At 39.0% G+C, this 20,215-nt stretch overlaps 1 long non-coding RNA gene and 1 other non-coding gene across 2 annotated transcripts in view; one reads left to right on the forward strand and one right to left on the reverse strand.

Annotated features, from left to right (window-relative positions):
* LOC143644735 (uncharacterized) overlaps positions 1-12,085 on the forward strand; it is an 80,415-nt gene extending 68,330 nt beyond the window's left edge. Inside the window, exons 3-4 of the long non-coding RNA XR_013156837.1 lie at positions 1,438-1,526; positions 11,129-12,085. This is a non-coding gene — a long non-coding RNA (uncharacterized LOC143644735). The remainder of the gene's footprint in view (positions 1-1,437; positions 1,527-11,128) is intronic.
* A 1,725-nt stretch (positions 12,086-13,810) lies between these two features.
* LOC143645453 (U6 spliceosomal RNA) lies at positions 13,811-13,917 on the reverse strand. The gene has a single exon (XR_013157158.1). It is a non-coding gene; the product is annotated as a U6 spliceosomal RNA (small nuclear RNA).
* Between the last annotated feature and the right edge of the window lie 6,298 nt (positions 13,918-20,215).

A 20,215-nucleotide genomic window follows, 5' to 3' on the forward strand; every position in this document is an offset into this window, starting at 1 on the left:
GCAAATCAATTAACAGAATTCAAAGGATTTGCTGTTTTCACAGCCTGAGCAACTCAGGATTTCCATTTTCATCCTTGGGATTTAGTGGGGAACAGCTTTGGTGGGGGGACTGTGTAAGAGATGATCACAGGAGTGCCCCTGCAACCGAAGATTCTGCAGCTCCCCAGAGAATCCTCTGCCTCTCAATTATTCCAGTCTGCCTACAGTTCTTAGAGGCATATATGCTAAAAAGACGGTTCCTACAGTACAGCTAATTTTCTCTATTCTCATTTCCTTTATTTCACACTGAATCTCAAGTGATTGCCTTTTGATTGCTTTCTTGATAAGAGCTGTATCTTTGCCCACCCCACCCCCACTTCATAAAACTTTACTTTCATCCTAATGCACCCTTTTTGATTAAGCTAAGACTTCTCATTGCATATTATAGTGAGTCCAAGCCCTCTTTTGCTTTTTTCTTTTATGTTGAAAAAGCAAGATAACATTTGATACAGTTTTGAAAAAAGAATGAATTTGGAAAAAGAACCACCCCAGGCTGTAACCCTCACATCCCCATACAACTACTGTTGCTGTCCTCATGTTCCCAGGTTCTTGGCCAAGCCATGAGAAGGAATTCAAGGGCACAGCATAGATGGAGTAAGTGGACAGGAAGTGTATCGAATTACACAGGCAAGAGGGGCAGGCAAGCACGCTCACAATAGGACAGGTGCATTCTTCAATGGCGGGGGCTGCGCTTTATGTGGGTGGTTGCTGGTCTCTTTCCCATCCCTCTCGTCAACTCTCTTCCCATGAAGGCTCTCATCCCTTGGCTGGTTTCTGATAAATCAGGCAGGGATTCTCTGCAGCTACAAGAGCCATTGATCTTGTAGTTACTCCTGGGCATTCAGTCAGTTCATTCCCTATTTTACCCTATCTCATGGGTATTTCTTTTATTTATCCTTTCCCTATTTTTTAACCAGTATTTGTCCATCTCCATAATATTATATTTACTTACTCGACATAATAGTATATATCCATTTTCATAGTCTGTATTACTACGTAATACAGCCTTTCCTTGTATTAAAGTCTAATTTTCAAAGACTTAAAAGCATGATTTTTGTGCAAATGCAAAATGAACATGCATTGTGGTAGGTAGCCTCTGTGACGGCCTCAGTGATTCCTGCCTCCTGGTATTCATGTTCTTGTGTAACCCCCCCCCTTAATTATAGGCTGGACTTGTTGGCTGGCTTTTAAGAAATAGAATATAGGGTGGGCCACGGTGGCTCAGCAGGCAAGAACAATTGCCTGCCATGCCAGAGGACCCGTGTTCGATTCCCGGTGCCTGCCCATGTAAAAAAAAAAATAGAATATAGCAGAAATGATGCCATATCTGATAATATGTTATGAAAAGATTGTGGCTTTCATCTTATGTGCTCTATGCCTTTCTTTTGTATCACTCAGTTCTGGGAGAACCCCACTGTGATGTTATAAGGCAACACTGGAGAGAGGCCAGTGTGAGTGAGGCAGATCTGGGACCTGCCGACAGACAGGTAAGTGAGCCTGGAAGCAAATCCTTTTTCAGTGGAATGTTGAGATGGCTGCAGTGTCGTGACATATCCTTAACCAGAACCACCTAGCTAAACTACTTCCAGATTACTGGCTCACAGAATTTGTGAGATAATAAATGTTGTTCAGTTCAGTCACTAAGTTTTGGGGTTACTTCTTATGCAACAATAGATAACTAATAAACATGCTGTATTAGTTAGGGTTCTCTAGAGAAACAGAATCAACAGGGAACACTTGCAAATATAAAATTTACCAAAGTGTCTCACGTGACCGTAGGAACACAGAGTCCAAAATCCACAGGGCAGGCTGCGAAGCCGACGACTCCAATGGATGGCCTGGATGAACTCCACAGGAGAGGCTCACCAACCAAAGCAGGAATGGAACCTGTCTCCTCTGAGTCCTCCTTAAAAGGCTTCCTATGATTAGATTTAGCATCACTAATTGCAGAAGACACTCCCCTTTGGCTGATTACAAATGGAATCAGTGTGATCATGACCTAATCCTAAAGTCCTCATTGCAACAGACAGGCCAGCGCTTGCCCAATCACATAAACAGGTACCACAACTTGGCCAAGTTGACACCTGTCCCTAACCATGACACATGCCAAGGATTTTATACAACTTATTAATTAAAAAGAGAAACAGTAAGATGTTAAGAACAGTTCAAATGAGAATTAAAATGATAGATTAAATAGATAGATGGATAGATGATATATAGAGGTGATGGAGAAAAACAGAGGCGATTAGGAATGCTGAAATAAATTTAAGAGTTGCAAATCTGACTTTTATAGGGTAATAAAATGTAATATTTTGGGTCATCTTTTCTACAATGTGGAAATAAATTATATTTCTATTAGACCAAATTCATGTGCATTGCTATGGACGAGAATAATTTGCACTACCATCAGTTTTCTACAATTTAACTTCGTGAAGAACTGTAAAATAGCCTAGTTAAAAAGAAAGATAATCAAAGGTGCACAGCTCTACAGAATCAGATTATCCCCAGTAAGTCCATGAGAAAATGCTCAGTATTCAACTGAAAAACACCAGTAATCTCTTTCACCCACTTTCCAATCTTGAACAATTTTTCTAGATACTTATTTATGCAAAGCCCTTACAATTTTCATTTTGAATGACTGCATAATAGTCTAGCAACTGGAAGCACCCAAATTTTTAACGCTAAATCCTAATTCTCCATCACTGAAGTTTAGGTTGCTTCCAGTTTGCTTTTCCTTGTATTCTATATTAGATAGTATTTTAGTATTTGTGCTGTCTTGAACTGTTATGTACCCCAGAAAGGCCATATCTTTTTTCCTGATCCAATCTTGTGAGAGAAGCCATGTTTCTTTTAATCCTGATTCAATATTATGGGGTGAAAACTTTTATTGGATTATTTCCATGGAGCTGTGACACACCCAATAGTGGGTGTGAAATTTTGATTAGATGGAGATGTGACTCTGCCCATTCAAGGTCTTGATTAGTTTACTTGGGTCCTTTAAAAGAAGAAAACATTTTGGAGAGAGCTGACAGAGACACAGACATATGGAAATGCTTAGAACACTGACACTGAGAGCAGATGCCTAGACACAGAGATGCAGAGCCCAGCAGAAGTCCCCATGTGCCTTTCCCTGAGATGCTAAACAAATCAGAGCCCAGAGTTGTGTCCTGGAGAAGCTACGTGAAAGCCACAGATGCTTAGAGAGGAAACCACTGGTATCAGAAGCTGGAAGCAATTAGAAGCTGGAAGCAATAGAACCTGGAATAAGGACCAGCAGATGCCAGTCACATGCCTTCCCATGTGACAGATATCAGCCTTTCTTGAGTCAAGGTATCTTTCTCTGGATGCCTTAGTTTGGATATTTTTATGACCTTAGAACTGTAAATTTGTAACTTACTAAATTTCTTTTACAAAAGCTATTTCATTTCTGGTGTATTGTATTTCCAGCAGTATTTACAACCAAAACAGTGTTTTTCACATAGGTAACTTAATGTTTTAAATAACAATTAAGTGGCGTTTTTCTACTGCTGAATTTTTCTTTAAAAGAACTCTCAGGTGTCCTGAGCCTCTATAATGTTTGTGCTGCCTCAGCATCCATTTTGCCAGGGTTTCTGGACCTTTGCTCTACTTATTAACCCACTTCTATGCCCCAGCCTAGGTGTATATCAGCCACCTCTGCCCAACCATTTCCACCTACATACCCCACACCATTCACACACTTCACCCAGAACCAAATCTGGCCCCAAATGATACGTTACCTATTCCCACCACCCAGGAACCTCCAGGTCTTTTTTCCTTTTCACAGGCATTTGTTTTAAACTAACAATTCTTGACTCCCATGGGAAACCTACTAACCTCTGCTCCTGGAGCATAACACAGGCACAAGCCCATGGGTCCCTCTCTACCTGCTTGAGTGTTCTTCTGTTGGTTGAGTCCCACGAGCCGTTCATGGTTCCATTGTCATGTTGTGGCATCCTTCTCCCCCTCTAGGACCTGCATGTAATAAACTATCTTGTTTTATGTGTTGTTGCTTCTTGCTCCCCATTTGTGTTGTACCTGACCTCCATGAAACCCAAATTTAAAATTCTACTTTATCAATTCATAACACTAGGCATAGGATCAAATGGTAAGAACATTGTTCTTCAGTGCCCTTCTTAGACTGGAAACCACACTGCCTTTCCTGCCTGATTTCCTGTTTTATAACATGTACTAGATAACTCAGCACTTTGTTTTCTTTCCCTTTCTGCTTTTAATTGCCCTATGGTGTCTGCTTGGAATGTTCTCCCTCCACTTATCTAGGCCAGGGTTTTACAGTTGGCTTTCCCAGGAATCATGAGGCTCTTGAAATGAAATGCAAAATTTTGCATGTGTTTATCTGTGCCTTAGCTGGGGGAGAAAGTACAAAGATAAAATCAACTTCTTAAAGGTGGTCCAGGTCAAGTCCAGCATCCTCCAAAAAAGGTTTTTCCTAACCCTCAAATCTTAGCAACTGTTTCCTCTCTAATCTAGCTTTGTACTTATAACCCTTAATTGTTAACTAATAGATGCAGGAGTGGTATCTAGTTTCCCCAACTTTTGGACAGACACTTTGAATGTTAGACAGAAGGAATTAAAGAAACAAATAAGAGAGAATATAGAGGAAGCACTTAGGACATGCCTGACGTATTTGGAACACAGTAAATGGTAGCTATTATTGACTATTACTCAAATGCTTGTCAGGTGAGAGGCTTGTCAGGTTTAGCATGGGCTCTGGAGTCCAACTAAAAAGGTGTGTACCTTGGCTTTGCTGCTTACTAGCTGTGTGACTTTGAGTGAGTTACCTGTATTCTCTGTGCTTCATTTTCTTCATCTTTAAAGTTAGGATAAGAACAGTACCGGTTTCATGGAACTCTTGTGATAATTAAATATGCTAATGTATGTAAAGTGCTCTGAACTGCAGCTGGAACACAGTAGGTACTTAAAAAAAAAGATAGTTATTATTCCAGAATGAAGCACTTTCAAATGTACTTTCTAATCCTCAGAAAGGCATTCTTTTTTTCATTCTCTTAATTTGGAAAATTTCAAAAAAATGTTTTTTCCAAATATAGTGTAATGAGTAGTATAATAAATCCCTGCATACCCATTACAGCGTCAACAAGTGTCAACATGGCTGGTCTTGTTTAAACTATAAACTTACCCACTCCTCAGCCCCCTCAACACACACTTGAATTATTTTCCAGCAAATCCCAGTACTCCTACTTAATTTCATTAGGTATGTATCTTATATAATTTCACTCAGTATGTATGTTCATTCATTCAGTAAGTTTATATAGTACAACCATAAATTTCACTAACAAATGTTAGTGTTTTGAAATTTTTAGAAGTCAAAACAGAACAAAAACATAGGCACCCAACACTGAGCAGTGAGAACCCCAGATTAAGTTACTTTGATTTTATTTTTTTCTCTGGCTGAAAAAAATCTATCTTGGTTTTTTAAGTCATCAAGTATGAATTGTAAAAGCAGGGCATCAATTGTTCAGATTTTGTGTAAGTTGAGTAATTGAGTAAAATGTTTTTTCTCCAGCTTTCAGCATTAAAACAAATGCCTCAGCATGTACTTACGGTTTGTCCTATTTCCCAAAAGGACATACTGTATTCCTAGCAATGTGATTATTTAAAAGAAAAGAGTACACTGGCAGAAGTTGCAAGTGGGAAATTAAAATGGCAGGATGAGAACTTTAAATAATGTTAATTAATGATGATGAAAAACGATAGTACATAATAATAAGGTTGATACATGACATATGAATCATGTGAAAATAAGTCAGTCATATGTGTGTAAATAACAGCTGGCAAAGCAGCTTTGGAGTGTGCCTGAGGGAAAAGGCTGAAGTAGTGGTATATATGTTGCAGGACCTAAGAAAAATAGGTTTTGGAGTTGGTCACAAATTCTGGCTCCCCTACTAGCTGTGCAAACTTGAACAAGTTACTTATCATCTTTGAGCCTCAGCATCTTCATTTTTAAAATGGGAATAATAGTATCTATGGCATAGCATGGTTGTAAGAATTAAATTAAATGATGTGATTTGGCCTATGGTTTCAACAATATTTGGGGGTTACCAGGAGATGCCCCTAAGCTTGAGAAAATGAAGGAAATAGATTGCTTTTCAGAAGCAGAGAAAGGAGACAGGGGGGCTTCCAGGTTGGCAACTCTCGCATGTAATAGATTGCATTAGTTTACCTAGTGAAAAAACGAGTCATTTAGGAAGGGGATAAACATTTCAGACTCACCCCGTAACTTGACGAGGATCTAGCCTCCCAAGTAAGTGGGCCAACAGGGAGAGATGTAGGTCCTGCGACAGTGATGTCTCTGTAGATGAGTACATTAACATTTGGCTCCTGTATATTTTGATCAGTCTAAGTCTTTCTCTCAGAGTACTCTTGAGCCTTTCAAAGAAAAGGACGGATCCAGGCAGACTTCCTTAAGACAGGGTGCACACAAATCACTTGTGGATCTTATTAAAATGCAGATTCAGGTTAATTAGGTCTGGATTGGGGCCTGCCAATTCTGCATTTCTAACTGGCTCCCAGGTGATACTGATGCTGCTGGTCCCTAGGCCACACTGAGTAACAAGGCTGCAGACAACATACCATCACTTCCAGTTACACCCCTACTACAAACAAGGATTCTTCAATAATATTTACTCTCCTCTCTCTCTTTTAGGGGTCATAAGTTTCCAATTTAGAACCTTACACCTGCTGCCTTAACACTCTACATCTAGAGACTTGGAGCAAGTCTTTGAGTGGCTTCCTTTGTCTTCATCCCCCCACCCCCCTCACTTTTTTTTTTGCATGGGAAGGTACTGGGAATTCAACCCAGGTCTCCAGCATGGCAGGCGAGAACTCTGCCTGCCAAGCCATCATGGCCTGCCCTGTCTTCATCCCTTTATATGGGGCATTGATATCCAAATCTCCCTCTCCCTAGTCCATGACAAGTCCAGCAGGGGTATTGATTAAACAGCTATCTGAGTCAGGTATCCTGCCTCAGGTAGACTGAAGCTGAAAGAGAGAAGTGTGGTTGAGCAAAGGTCGTAGGAGAGGCCCAGAGGCAAAGCAGGGGTGGCTGAATTGGAACCGGTGATGGGCTCACTGATGGAGAGCTGCATGAGTGGGAAGAGGACTGGAGAGGTGATTGGAGAAGAGAGATGGTGGTGGATTATTGCTTTGGAGCTAGTAGACATTAGCTCACCTGGTTTAGAGAGATGGGTCGGGTACACCCTGAACTTGTGGTTAGCATTGATGTATCATCATCAGTCCATTACAGGTAAGGCTGAAATGGAGTCAAAGGCTGCTTGCAAATCATAGTCAAGCTAGGGGTTGCTGAAATAAAGGAGAGGCAATGCAGAGCTTGTGAGGGTATCTTATTTCTGAAATTTTTGATGTGCTCATCTCAGTAAATGAGAAAATAAATTGAAATGGGATTATGTGAAGCTTAATTACAGACATGATTACAACTCATCTATAATCTCTAGGTTAATGATACAAATAAAATACAACTCATCAGGAGACGCTTATTACCATTGTGTTAATAAACCATCAGTTAATTACCAAAACAACCTTCATATCCTGAAAACTTGCCCTTGTGGTTTCTCTTTCACAAAGGAAATCTTGCTATAATTCTTAAGTCCAAATAAAGACCCTTTAATATCCCCTCTTTATGCATGCTAAGCATCTTGTTGAACTACAAAATTGCAAAATTTTCATCTTTTAGTAAGTTTTACTCGATTTTTTGGTAACCTACAAATAACATTTAAAACTGCTCAAAATTTTAATTATTACAACGAACTATTTAAGATAAAAATTTGTAATACCTCAAAGCAGATCACAATGAATGCAAGAACTTGTCTTCTTCAAAGAAAACTGACTACATAAAGGAAGGAAACTGTGTATTAAGTAAATCCAACACTATTCGTTGCTACATAACAGACAGGCATACCATAGCTTGGGGTCTAGTAAACAACAGGGCACAATTTTCCATTACACAGTCTTGACTTTGATCTCTGTTAAATGTCTGACCTTGGTAAGCCACTTAACCACACTTAGCAGCAGTTTACTCCTCTGTAAAAATGAGAGAGTGAGCTAGTTGGTGTCCAGTTCCAACATACTATTGATTCAGTAGAGGCCTGCTTTTGATTGTTGGAGCATCAAAAAGTAATTTGCCACATAACTTTATCACTAAATGTCTTAGTAGCGGAAACCAAGTGAGATGAAGTGACTTCCCGCAGGTATCGTGGGGGGTAGGGGAGAAGATAAGCTTAAACTCTAATATGTCTGGCTTCCAGCTAGGGACACTTCCCACAGTGTCATGCAGCTTAAAATTCTTTCTAGTGATGAACTCCACTGGTACAAATAAGAAAATGTACCAGAATAAACCACATAACATGTTGTTGGCCTGACACAACTTCCTCTAAGGAAGTGGTTCTTTTTCTGGGTGGCTTAATACAATAAGTCATAACTGACTGATTATGGTCAGAGACGTGGAAATAAATTATGCCAAACAACCACATAAAAGCAGACCAAGTTCTCATAGTTAGTGAAAATAACTGGTTTCAAGATTACATAGTGCAAATTCTCTGTCTGTGAATGATCTAAGGGCAGAGGGCATGCCTGGGGTTGGCAAGACAGGCACTCTGTCTCCAAGAGAATATTTTATTAGTGTAGGGCCAAGGGGGCTGGGCTGAGGCAAAGGCAGGACATTTTCAGTATTGGGGAAGGGAACTGACAGGGAGGTAAATTCAGAGCAGGGCAAACCATTAAAGGAAATTTTAGAATGGTACCAAAACAAGGTTAATCCTCTGTACAGGTACCTAAGTAGAGATACCAGAGGGATGCCTCAGTTTTAGTTTGTTAAAGCTGCCAGAATGCAACACCCAGAGACAGCTTGGCTTTTAATAAGGGGATTTATTTAGTTAAATATGTATAGTTCTTCAGAGGAAAGGCATCTAGCTTTATGAGTTTCTCTGTCAATGCAAAGGCACAAAGCAACATCTGCTGGCCTTCTCTCCTGGCTTCTGGGTTCCAACGGATGTCCCTGGGCAATTTCTTTCTGCATCTCCAAACATCTGGGCTGAGCTGCAAGTCAGTTATGCTGAGCTGCTAAGCACTCTTCTGACCTCTCTCTTTTAAGCCTCCAGCTAAATTACGCATCATTCATTGCGGAAGGCATGCCCCTTAGCTGACTGCAGATGTAATCAGTCATAGATGAGTTTCACATGTTGGTGATTTAAGTCCACAGCCACGGAACAATGGGGTATCATCATCTGGCCAAGTTGATATCTGAACTATTACAACCTCTATCAAAAATTCTACACAACTAGGGGATGTAAGAAAGGGTAGTAGTAAAAAGAAATTAAACCTGTCCATTTTTTGTAGAGATATACCCTGTTCCTCCCCACCCCTCTTCCTCTGAGAATGCTTAAAAATTACTAACTTAGCATTAATATCCCTGAATATCTTACCTGAAAATGGATAAAGTCATTGGCTAAATTATTCACATTAAGAAAGAATCTTATAATTTATATATTTAACTTTTGTACAGCCTTATTATGTGTCAGGCACTGTTATAAGTATTTTCCAGATAAATATTATACCTATATGAAGTACGATAGGTACTATATCCCCACCTTACAAACAAGGAAACTGAGGCACAGAGAAGTTAAATAACTTGCCCATACTAGTCATACAGCTAGTAAATAGCGGAGCCCACACAGTCTGCTCCTGAGCCAGTGCTCCTAACCGTCAAGGTTTGCTGTCTCCTTGAGAAAGGATCACAAGTAAGTGGTGAGAGTGGACATTCATCCTCTTTTTTGGTTGTTCAGCTTCTGAACCCACTTCTTACAATAGGGAAATTTTTTTTTGCATTTTTTGAAATTAATTTTTTAATTTTTCAAAAAAATATAACAAACATTCTTAACTTTTGATCATTCCATTCTACATATATAATTAGTAATTCACAATATATCACATAGTTGCATATTCATCAGCATGATCAGTTCTTAGAACATTTGCATCAATTCAGAAAAAGAAATAAAAAGACAACAGAAAAAAATTCATACATACCATACCCCTTACCCCTCCCTTTCATTGATCACTAGCATTTCAATCTAAATTTATTTTAACATTTGTTCCCCCTGTTATTTATTTTTATTCCACATGTTTTACTCGTCTGTTCATAAGGCAGATAAAAGGAGCATCAGACACAAGGTTTTCACAATCACACAGTCACATTGCGAAAGCTGTATCATTATACGATCATCTTCAAGAAACATGGCTACTGGAATACAGCTCTACATTTTCAGGCAGTTCCCTCCAGCCTCTCCATTACATCTGGACTAACAAGGTGATATCTACAATAGGGAAATTTCGATGGGAGCTGAAAATGGCAAGTCTTAGCCGAGTTGATCTCCTAGCGAAAAATCTTGGGGACTTCCACCCTATGTTACACTTGGAAGTCAACTCATAGTTTCCTTAATTTACAGTATGTACTTTCCTATAATTCTCAATACGTTGAATTTATTGAATCTCAAATTTCATTTAATGGATGCAGGTCAGTTAGCAGGTTATATAGTTGAGAGGGTGTAGGAATTCTCTGGTTTCTTCAATTTTTTTTTCAGTGAAATAAAAATTGAAGGGCAGTGTGATGGTGGCTCAGCAGGCAGAATTCTCACCAGCCAGTCCGGAGACCTGGGTTCGATTCCTGGTGCCTGCCTATGCAGGAAAAAAAAAAAATTGAAGCCATTACCTGTGAATGGAGGTGGGATGAGGTGATGGAGGTTTGAGATGGAGGAGAAGGAGTGAAATGTATGCTACAGGATAAGGAGAAGAAATTTTAGTAGGAAAAATTAGTGACCTTGAGAACTGAGGTCAGAAACTTAAAATGAGACCACTTAGCATGATTATGTTTTTCTCTAGTTCTGTTCAGACAAGATATTTATTGTACAAGAGATTAAAGAACTAAGAAGCTAAAGTATTAGATGGATCATTCATGTGTAATATGTGTATGTACATGTATATTCATTAAAAGGTACATATTTGATTTTTGTCTCGGCAGCAGTGGCCGCAGCTCTATTGCATTTGATGTTTTTGGCAAGAAGCGGGCAGAGTCTCCATCCATTGTGCTGAAGAGAATATAGGACATCTCAATGACAAAAATCCAAAGTATTACTGAGAAATGATGATGCTCAAGCTGTGCCAGTACTATCACATGAAGAAGGAGGACAACGACAACCTCCCCCACAACACTGACAGTACTTTTAGGAAACAGAGAAATACAGTATGTGGGAGTGACTACAAAGGCAACTGGCAAAAAATTAATATTGTGAAGGAAGAAAGATTCTACATTAAACATTCAACATGTGAACCTTAATGAATTATGGTTTGAGAAAACAGTTACAAAAGTGCTGAAATTGCTGAAGCAGTTCTACAGTGGACTGAATGAGATGAAATCTTAGGTGTGATACTGGCTTCTAACAGGAGTTGAGTGTTGAAGCATTTAGCAATACAATGTCATAATTTCTGCAACGAACTTTCAAATAGTTTCAATAGCCCAGTTCACATACTTTCAAAAAACCATATGCAGATGGATAAAATATAGGAAAGTAGTAACTTGAATCTAGATGAGAAATTTGTTGCAATACTCATATTTTCTGTGTTTAAATTTTTCATGTTAAACTTGGGCTGAAAGAAACGAATGCCAATCTTCGTAGTTTTGCCTTTGAAAGGGTAAGTTCTACACTTAAGAAATTAATTGCATTGTACAAAGGCAAACTTAGCATTAACATACTTAACATTAAGTTTTTACAATAAATTAATACTTTTAATAAACAGTGTAACAGAAAAAATTAGACCAGAGCAGTGATACAGAACAGGGGTCTATATGCTTTCTGTAAAGGGCCAGATAGCAAATATTTTGGACTTAGCCTCTCTGTTACAACTCTGTTACGGTATAAAAGCAGCCATAGATTAAATGTGGCTAGGTTCCCATAAAACTTAGCAGGCTGTGGGCTGTAGTGTGGCCACTTTATTTAGAGCATTCTTTGGTCATAAAATATACATGTTCCTCAGCTGAAGTGATTTTCCTTGATTTTACCTAGATCTGTTTTTCCCATCCTTTGCCCTATAGGGTTAATTGCTGAAAGACAAAAGGACGGCTTACATATAAATATTCTAATTTTCAAATTTCTATATAATAATAGGAAGAGATGGAAAGAAAGCAAGCTTTTTCACACTAATAGTTGAATTTCTAGCTCTTGAGGTAAGAAAAAGTGGGTAACCATTAACAGGGTAGTTTTCATGCCTTATCCAGCTAGAAGAAAAAGAGGGAAAAGCACAGGAGCACAGAAACTTAGTGTAAGACTTAAGAGCTGTGTTCAGAAAAGAAATAACAGGAAAAAATATTATGTACAACTTTTCATTACCACTTAGATTCTGTGACAGATGTTGATTTAAAATTCTGAAACACCAAAGTTCTCAATCTAGGGCTCATAGGAATCCATGATTTAAAGATTTGTAAAATTATTTGAAAAATTCTGTTTTTTCTGGATAAGAGCTCATCATTACTCTTACAACGTCAAAGGAATTGATGACATAACTCAGGCAGTGTGTTACCGGCTTTCCTATTTAAGCATTTAGCAGCTTTGGAAAAACACATCCAACACTGTATCCTTGAACCAAAGGCTTAATTTGTGATAATAAAACTTCACTACAAGGGGATAATGCTGTAGCAAAAATTAAAACATTAAATACATATCACCTGAAGTTTTTCTATTTCCGTCTTTGCAGCTTGCCTGGCTTTACCAATGGCACAGCCCCAATAACCCTATTTTTAAAAGAGCACAAATATTTAGCATTCAATTAAATTAACATACTATCATATATCATTAATGACTACTACTATTTCTATTTAAAGAGTAAAGAAATAATGTTAAATGACTCAACAGCAGTTATGGAGAAATACAATTATGTACATCCCACTGAACTAAAAATAAAATACTGAAGTTAATTCTAGAAAAAAAAAAAGGTACATATTTACTTTTATGCCCTTTTCTTCCCCATTTAACAATATATTGGAGAATATTGTGTATCAGAAGATATAGAGCTGCCTTTTTCTTTTTCTTTGGCTGCAGAGTGTGTGTGTGCTTGTCCATGGCAAGCCCCTCTCCCCAAGAGGAAATGGAGGCTCAGTGGTGAACAAAATGTACTGATTAAAACCTCAAATTATTTTTCTCTCACACTTAACATGAAGTATAAGATAGGGCTTTTAGTATAGGGCTTCACACATAGTAAGTGCTTATATCTTTTTAAATTCCTCCACACACATATTTACTTAAGCCTCCTGGGGTTTATATAATTCCTATGAAGTCCAAGACTCTGCTCTCACAGAAAGCTTCAGAGTGGTGTTCTTGAAGATGAAGGGTTCCCTAAGCCCTGTGAGGAACTCCAGGGGCCACTCATCCCTGCAAATGGGAGCTTTCCCAGGCTCATAAATAAGCTTTGTCTTTCTCTCCAAGTATAAATGAGTATTCTAAGGACCTAGATCTAAATGCTGGTTATTACTTTTCTTGGCCATAGTACCTCATATTAACCAAAAACCTATGAATTCTCTTAGTCTCTGAGGAGAAAGCCAAAGTCAGATACTATAGAACTTTTAGGGAAATAGTTGTTTGTTTGTTTTTTAACTTTTACATTCATGTGATATGTTGTTTTTTTTTTTTACTTTATTGCCATTTTAAATAAAAATATGGAACGCTTCACGAATTTGCGTGTCATCCTTGCACAGGGGCCATGCTAATCTTCTCTGTATCGTTTCAATTTTAGTATATGTGCTGCCGAAGCGAGCACCATGTGATATGTTTTTGAGTGGGAAGTCCCCGATCTTCTTCCCCAACCTATTATCCATCCAACACATTCTTGACTCTCTTTCAGACTTCTCCTGTTGGAGAAAATATGAGAGTCAAAGATCTCAATCTACACATCCAGAAGACCTCTCATTCTGAGACCCAGGTTTGAGCCAGGGTCTGGCATTCTGTTGTCTTTCTAAGATCCAGCGCTTGCATCAAGATGACTGCCTTTTGTTTCCTCTAAGATGGCTTTTGACTTTTTTTTTGTATGCTGTATAGTGGGGGTCACATTTCATTCTTTTTCCATGTGAGTATCCCATTATTGCAGTCCCATTTGTTGAATTTTTTGTTTGTTTGTTTGCTTGCTTGTTTGGTGTTTGTTTGTTTGTTTTGGGAAGTGCCTGGGCCAGGAAACAAACCAAGATCTTCTTTATGGCAGGTGAGAATTCTATCATTGAACTACCCTTGCACCCCTGTTTTTAACTTTTTGAGTAACAGTTTTATTGAGATACAATTCACACACCATGCAATTCACTAATTTGAAGTGTACAATTTAATGGTTTTTATATGTTCACAGAGTTGTTCAACCATCATCACAATTTTAAAACATTTCATCATTCTTGAAACAAACTCATACCCTTTCGCAATCATACCTCAAACCCCTATTTACCCCTTGCTGGTTTGAAAGGGTGTATGGACCCTAGAAAAGCCATGCTTTAATCAAAATCCCATTTCATAAAGGTAGAATAATCCCTATTCAATACTGTATGTTTGAACTGTAATCAGATCATCTCCTTGGAGATGTGATTTAATCAAGAGTGGTTATTAAACTGGATTAGGTGATGACATGTCTCCACCCATTTGGGTGGGTCTTCATAAGTTTCTGGAGTCCTTTAAAAGAGGAAACATTTTGGAGAATGAAGGAGATTCAGAGAGAGCAGAGAATGCCACAGAACCATTAAGCTGAGAGTCCATCAGCCAGCACTTTGGAGATGAAGAAGGAAGATGCCTCCTGGGGAGCTTCATGAAACAGGAAGCCAGGAGAGAAAGCCAGCAGATGATGCCTTGCTTGCCATGAGCCTTTCCAGATGAGAGAGAAACTGTGACTATGTTTGCCATGTGCCTTCTCGGATGAGAGAGAAACCTGAACTTCATCGGCCTTCTTGAACCAAGGTATCTTTTCCTGGATGCCTTTGATTGGACATTGCTATAGACTTGTTTTAATTGGGACATTTTCTCAGCCTTAGAACTAAAGCAACTTTTTAAATTTCCCTTTTTAAAAGCCATTCTGTTTCTGGTATATTGCTTTCCGGCAACTAGCAAACTAGAACAACCCCGCACATCAGACCCCACCTTTTAACTTTTAATTGCTCTCTTTACTCTTTAGGAGTGAAGCTATTGTCTTCTCCAGTTGGATTACAAGTCTTTCTAAACAGCTATTGCAACTGTTCTATTCTATTGAGAACTGGGACATCATATTGACAATGTTTACTGAACACCTGCTATGTACCAGACACTGTTCTAAGAATTCTACAAGTATTAACTCATTTAATGGTAGTCATTTAAAGGTATCCCAGATGCCTAAATAATATCTGGTACATAATAATTGTTCAGTATATATTGTCTGAGTGAATAAACATCTATTGCAGTCCTATCATGAGAGGCCTTGTGTTTCAATCGAAGAATTGTCTTCTTTATCCACAGGTCCGTGATTCCTTGATCAAAGTCAACCTGACTTCATTCCTAGAGAGCGAAGAGAGTAATTACAAGTTAAAAGGTGGGGTCCAATGTGGGGGTTAGTGTATTGGTTTGCCAATGCTGCTGGAATGCAATTTAACAGAAAAGAGAGGGCTTTTAAAAGAGAATTTATTAAGCCACAAGTTTACAGGACCATAGATATGTCCAAACTAAGGCATCCAGAGAAAGACAACTTGGCTCCAGGAAGGTCTATGGGTCTGGAACACCTCTGTCAGCTGGGAAGGCATGTGGCTAGTGTCTGCTGATCCTTTGGCTTTTGATTTCAAACTGCTTTCCTGGGGCTGTTTTCTTTCTCCATCTCTAAATGTCTAGGTCTCCTGTTGGCTCTGTCTCTTCTGTCACTTCTGAGATTTCTCCAAAATGTTTTCCCTTTTAAAGACTACAATAAACCAATCAAGACCTACCTTAGATAGGCAAAGCCACATCTCCATCTAATCAAAAGGTCACACCCACATTTGGATGTGGAAACAATCCAATAAAAAAATTAAACTCTCAATTGAGTGGGTTAATTTCAATTAGATTGGAAATAATCTAATCAAAGGTTTCCACCCTAAACAATAGGTCTGGCCCCACAGTACTGGATCAGGATTAAAACATGGCCTTTCTGGGGTACGAAATAGTTTCAAACCGGTACAGGGAGATAGGAGAATTAGGTATGATTGCTAAAGAGTATGAGTTTGTTTGGAGATGATAAATTGTTCTAAAACTGCGGTGATAATGATGGTGGCATATTTCTGTAACATACCAAAAATTGTTTTAAATCTACAACAAAATCTTGGACTCCATCCAAGACCTCCAGAACTAGAATTTCAGGATACTTATATTTTTACCAGTTCCTTAAAATGATTCATATTCACCCCCAGGTTTGAGATCTACTGCCATAGGTATTAGAATATCGTTGAAAGTTTTTGAGAATAACTGATCTAATCAGAGCTATGCTTCAAAAACATGAAGGTAGCAGCAGGATACATATTAGCCAGTGTGCTGGTTTGAAAGGGTGTATGGACCCTAGAAAAGCCATGTTTTAATCAAAATCCCATTTCATAAAGGTGGAATAATCCCTATTCAATACTGTATGTTTGAAACTGTAATCAGATCATATTCCTGGAGATGTGATTTAATCAAGAATGGTTGTTAAGATGGATTAGGTGATGACATGTCTCCACCCATTTGGGTGGATCTTGATAAGTGTCTGGAGTCCTATAAAAGAGAAAACATTTTGGACAAAGTGAGAGATTTGGAGAGAGCAGAGAATGCTGCAACACCTCCAAGCAGAGAGTCCACAGCCAGTGACATTTGGAGATGAAGAAGGAAAACGCCTCCCGGGGAGCTTCATGAAACAGGAAGCCAGGAGGGAAAGCTAACAGATGATGCTGTGCTCGCCACGTGCCCTTCCAGCTGAGAGAGAAACTGTGACTGTGTTCACCATGTGCCATCTCACTTGAGAGAGAAACCCTGAACTTCATTGGCCTTCCTGAACCAAGGTATCTTTCCCTAGATGACTTAGATTGGACATTTCTATAGACTTGTTTTAATTGGTACATTTTCTCAGTCTTAGAACTGTAAACTAGAAACTTATTAAATTGCCCTTTTTAAAAGCCATTCTGCTTTGGGTATATTGCATTCCAGCAGCTGGCAGACTAGAACAGCCAGGAAGAAGGAGGATGGATTATTGTAATAAGCCTGATGAGAGGTAACCAAAATCTGACCTAGGTCTGTAGGAGTGGGCATGAGGAAGGAAGCACAGGCAGGAGTCCTTTGAGGTAGACTTAAGAGTAGAAAAGTCTTAGAAACTTGAGGTTTTTGAGCCTGCATGCTTGGGAGGATAATTATGCTTCTAACAGGAAAGGAAAAGTTTAGAAGTGAAGATCAATTAAAGTTTAATAGACTTCAAAATGAAAAGCTTGGTGAGATTACCCAGGTAAAGATGTATGGTAGGACATTGGAAAGGCATAAATGGAGTAAGGTCAGGACAAAATATTTGGGAATGACTTTCATATAGGTTATAGTTGAAATTGGATGAGAGAATATGAAGTGGTTAAATTAATTTGGATTAGATTTGGCTGCACTTAACAGAATAACTCAAAATAATAGTGGCATCAACAAGGTAAAAGTTTATGAATCTTTCATGGAAAAGAAGATGGGAAGCCTGCAATCTTGGATTAGCATGGTGACCACATGCACTCAGCAGGGATCCAGGCTCCTTCCAGTTCTTTACTCAGCCATCCCTAAGATATTATCTTCATTGTCATGGTCCACAATGACTGCTGACCATGTGGATGTGAACTCCAGCCATGTCTCTCAAGTTCCAAACAGCAAAGTGGAGGAAGGGATAAAGAAATGTGGGTCTTCTCTCTTTATGGAGACTACAGAAATTCCCTCATATTACTTCTGCTTACATCTTATTGGCCAGAACTTTGTTCACATGACGAAAGGTAGAAGGGGAAATCACAGTCTTCTAGGTGACTCATGGCCTTTCTGAATAAAATCATGGTTCTGTTACTAAGGGGAAGAGGTATATGGATGTTGGGTAGGACAACTGGAAATTTCTGCCTCAGACAATGTTTCCACTAATTTAAGTTTCTGATATTAAATGTGAGCAAATTCATCTTTGAATCACAAAACATTGAAAAGTGTGGAATAACTCAAGAAAGATATATGTCCTATGGCCTTACACCTGGTGCTCTACTGGATCAATGTTTTGACAACTTTGTTTTGGGTTCTGGGCTGACAGTCATCTTGCACTCTAGCCTACCTGGCTCCAAGGGTAGCTTCTGAATCTGGGTGCTAGGAGTAACTCTTCCTGAGTTACTCAGTCTTTGGAGATATGAGTTTATAAGATTTCTAGAAGCTGTGGCAGCATCCAAGTGGTTGTTTAAAGACTGTGTTCTACCTACTGGCCAATGTACACCGTGCTGCGTGGTCCTGGTCAGGGCTCACAAGGGCATCCTCCAGGGAAGGCCTCAATGATTATGGGCTTCAGGACTGGTGTAGAGGTCCCTGTTTGCTCTTAGTCTCCCTCCTTCCTTGAAAGGGGATTGTGGCAAATACTAGCAATAGTGCAAATACTGAAGGAACCAGAGTTGTTCAATGTGAGGTAGGTGTCAGGTATTGCAGAGAAGTAAGCCTGCTTATAGAGAAGGTTTGGGTGACAGGAGATGATGGAGGAGATGAGAAAAGGTAAGGGAGAGAGGAAGAAGTTCAAAAGAATAGGGAGGCCAGAGGAGGAGAGTGCCACAGGGAGGCTGCCCAACAGCGTCAAATGCTGCCAAGAATTCAAGGGTAAGGATTGCACAAAGGGTTGATTTGAAAAAATGGGAGGTCACTAAGAGGGTTTGTTTAGGGATAAGCCCATCAAGGAAGACTTCCTGCATAGGATTAGATTTAAAACCAGACTTGACACATGTCAATATGAATTGACAGAGAGAAGAGTACAGGGAATCTTTGAGCAAAAGGTATGTTTATGGAAGAATAAAATCAAGTTTAGTTTTCACAGAAGATGGTGCAGGATGAGAGAAATGGAACTTACTAAACAAAGGGCTGCAAAATGCTCAGACTGGTCTTGTAGTCAGGGAAAGGGGAGGGCCTCTGTCACAAGCCTAGAATTGGCGCCTAAACCTTATATAGGTAAAAACAAGTTTAAATAAGTAATGGCTAGGGTCACTGAAATGTAAAGTGTAATCAAAAGTAGGAACCTTCAGCAGGAAAGTTGAATTAGTTAGACTATCCAAATAGGTTGTAACCTCTGGAGTACCCAATCAGTGGAGAAGCAGGGGAGGGACCTGCGGGCTAGGCTTAGGGAATAAATACTACCGCTTTCTGTTGGTTGGCGTGCCAGCCATCACTTTGTTTTCAGTTGAGTGCCCGTTCTTGCAAGATCATGAATAAATTCTTTTCTTCTCCACAATCAAATGAGTGTTTGTTCACTTTCAGGTATGGCTTTCTTTCTAACATATAGGAAAGAGAAGGAAGAATGAGCAAGATTGGCACATGAAGCACATTGCTTTTACTGCAGAAGAAAGTGCTTGGGACAATAAAAAAACCAAACAATTAAGGCTCTAATTAAGAGTATTTTGGTGTGTAGGTATTTTGAAGTGACTACAGAATCTTTTTTGGGTTTCTAATTCCAGGGAAGAAATAACTACTGACAGCAAAATTAAGCATGTAGACCTGAAAGAAAGGAATGCTTTCTATTACTTAATCAGAACTGCTTGTGATATAATTCTGAACTAGCAGCCACACTTGATATATAGGAAAAAATTATTAGAGATTTAAATGGAACAAAAAAGAATACTGACTGCTTCGTTCTGCTAAAGTTGCTAGAATGCAATATACCAGAAATTGGTTGGTTTTTACAATGGGCATTTATTAATTTACAAATTTACAGTTCTAAGGACATGAAAATGTCCAAATTAAGGCATCAACAGGAAGATAACCTCCTTTGAAGAAAAGCTGCTGGCATTCGTGGTTCCTCTGTCACGTGGCTGGTATCTGCTGGTCCTTTTTTCTCTGAGCTCTCTCCAAACATCTCTGGGTGTTTT

Source organism: Tamandua tetradactyla, chromosome 8 (genome assembly GCF_023851605.1).
Source record: "Tamandua tetradactyla isolate mTamTet1 chromosome 8, mTamTet1.pri, whole genome shotgun sequence".
Lineage (NCBI taxonomy): Eukaryota > Metazoa > Chordata > Mammalia > Pilosa > Myrmecophagidae > Tamandua > Tamandua tetradactyla.